Below are 3,246 nucleotides of genomic sequence, written 5' to 3' on the forward strand. Positions count from 1 at the left end.
AAGCCTCTTCAATAAATGATGCTGAAAAAACTGGAAAGCCACCTGCAAAAGAATGAAACTAGATTGTTGTCTATCACCACACAACAAAATTAACTCAAAATGGATTGAGGATCTGAATATAAGACCTGAAACAATAAAATGCATAGAAGAAAACGTAGGAATAAAACTCAAGGACCTTGGACTTAAAGAGGATTTTATGAATTTGACCTCAAAGGGAAGTAAAAGCTGAAATAAATGAATGAGACTACATCAAACTAAAAAGCTCAGCAAAAGAAATCGTCAACAAGGTAAAGATACAACCATCCGAATGGGAAAATATATTTGCAAGCAATGCCTCTGATAAGAGCCTGATATCCAAAATATACAAAGAACTCGTATGACTCAATAACAACAAAAAAACAAATGCTCCAATCAAAAAATGGGCAGAGGACCTGAACAGACACTTCTCCCTAGAGGACATACAAATGGCTAACAAATATTTGAAAAGATGCTCAACATCGCTAGCTATTAGGGAAATATAAATCAAAACCACAATGAGATACCATCTCACACCTGTTAGAATAGCAATAATCAACAAGACAAGTAATAACAAATGTTGGAGAGGATGCGAAGAAAAAGGAACCCTCATACACTGCTGGTGGGACGGCAAATTGGTACAACCACTATGGAAAACAGTATGGAGGTTCCTCAAAAAACTAAGAATTGATCTACTATATGATCCAGCAATCCCTCTACTGGGTATTTACCCCAAAGACTTGAAAACCCACATCCGAAAAGATATTTGCACACTGAAAGATATTTCATAGCAGCATTATTCGTGGTGGCCAGGACATGGAAGCAACTGAAGTGTCCTATGATAGATGCTTGGATAAAGAAGCTGTAGTACATAGATACAACAGAATATTACTCAGCCATGAGAAAAGATGAAATATTGCCATTTGCAACAACATGGATGGACCTCGAGATAATCATGCTAAGCAAAATAAGCCAGACAGAAAAAGTTGAAAATCACAAGATATCACTTATATGTGGGATATAAACCTAAATGAACAGGACAAACAAACATAGACTCATGGACATGGACAACAGACTAGTGGTTACCAGAGAATAGAGGGGAAGAGGGAGGTAGATGGGGTAAAGGGGATCAAATATGTGGTGACGGAAAGAAATCTAACTATGGGAGGTGAACACACAATGTAAATGTTTATATGCCTTAATGCTAAAATGTGCAGCTGAAACTTACTGGATTTCATTAACCAATGTCACCATAAAAAAATTAATTAAATGAATCAATATCTTTTCTGTAAAAAAAAAATTTTTTAAACGATAAATGAATGAATGAATGAATGAATGGATAAAAGCAATTTGGCAAAGTATTGTAGGGGACAGTAATTCCTCTTCTGGAACATTACCCTAATTAAATTACATAAAGAAGAAAAAATAGCAAAAGAAGTAGCAAAAACTTGGAAATAGCTAGGTACCAAAGGTATTTTGAGTGTATACTCTGTGACATATACCCAACACAGATTATTTCATTTAATCCTCAAAACAGTTCTAAGTGGTACATGTTATTTTACCCCTTATAAACCAAATGGGAAAATTGAGGCTATAGGAAATACTGAGTTTACTCATAACTCAATAGAGTTAAAACTGGGATTTGAACCCAAGCACTCTGCCCCCCACATCACACACTACACCACTGTGTTGCTACCTCTGTCGTCAGTGGCTGACTGCTCCAGTGCAGTTTCCTGTTCCCAGACCTGGCTCCCAGAATGGAAGCTGATATCTTAATCTGATAATAAGCTTATGACAAGCTTCAGGGCAAGGGATGATCTAAATGACTGAGGAGGAATGGTGACACAGAACTCCTTTTCCTTCTACAGTGGTGTGTGGAGAGGGAGCAATGTGCTAGGAACTATAGATAGTTCATCTCATTAAATCCTCCCGAATCCAAGGTAGGGGATCATTAGCCTCTTTATAAAGAGTGGAAACTAAAACTCAGAGAGGGAAGGTAACCAGCTCAAGGTTACCCAACAATTACGTGATAATGGTCCAGAATCCTAACCCAGAGTTTCTAATGCTAGAGCTCATGTCCCTTCCCCAATCTGGCTCTTTGACAAAGACTTGAAATATAATTACTGTAGTCGCCTCAGGCATGGGGAATGTTGGACTAGGTGGAGAGGGCATTTGGTTGATGGGTCTAGGGCACACTGACCCAGCTCAAGTGGTGCATCCTGGACAGAAAGTCAGGAAGTCCCAGTTTTAGCACCCAAGGAGGGGTGTGTAACTTGATGTGGCCTTGGAAGATACTAGATTACTAAGAGTGCAGCCAAGAGGAAGGTGTGGACATAAGAAACATCCAAACCTATAGAGATTTTTTATGAGTTTATTTGAGCTAAACTGACAACATATGCAGGGAACAAGATTTCAAATGCACCAGAAAATGTCAGTTTTGCAGCTTACTTTATACATTAGAATCAAAAGAGACCTAAGAAAGGTGCATGAAATCCATTAGTGGTAGATTCAGGAGGCAGGAGAAAGTAGAGCCAAGAAATCTCTAAGATTGAATAAAAAACCAAATGAAGAAACACGTACTTCTTTTACATTGGTGGGTACAGGACAATTAATTAACATTTACGGCACATAGAGATGGTATTTGGGGAACAAGATAGCAATGAGGGGTTCTGGGGTCTCGTGCTCTGGTGCCCGCAGTTGTGCCTTCGAAGGGTAGAAACAGAAAATTACTCTGACATTTCAAAGGTATGTTATCCTAGATGCATAAGGACAATGAATAGAGCTAGCTCAAGGTAAAAATTGACCTTTGCTAAGGAAGCTATAAGCCTGGGACGTGACTACCCGCTATGATCTGCCCAGTTAGGGATTTGTAGGCACACCACCCTGTGTGGTTATTTTTGGTCACAGAGCTTGTCAGGCCTGTCATGTTGCACCCTTGAGCTTGTCAGTTTTATTGCATAGCCCCATTTTTGTTCACAAAGATAATAAACAAAATCCAAAGCTATGTTTATGTGGAACTGGAGAACTAGGTAGGGAAACGAAGGCAGAATCCCAGTCATGGACTGGCCCAACATGAGAAAGCTGCAGCATCATGGATTTATGGGTCTCCAGAAGTATCTGCCAACATTTTATGGCCTTTTCTGTGTCCATAACTGTTTTCCCCATAGGAGAAAGGAGCCTGGTCAGGGACAATGACAACATCCTCCTGTTTGCCCCACCCAGAGACAAATG

The sequence above is a fragment of the Pteropus vampyrus genome, unplaced genomic scaffold (assembly GCF_000151845.1).
Source record: "Pteropus vampyrus isolate Shadow unplaced genomic scaffold, Pvam_2.0 Scaffold36, whole genome shotgun sequence".
NCBI lineage: Eukaryota > Metazoa > Chordata > Mammalia > Chiroptera > Pteropodidae > Pteropus > Pteropus vampyrus.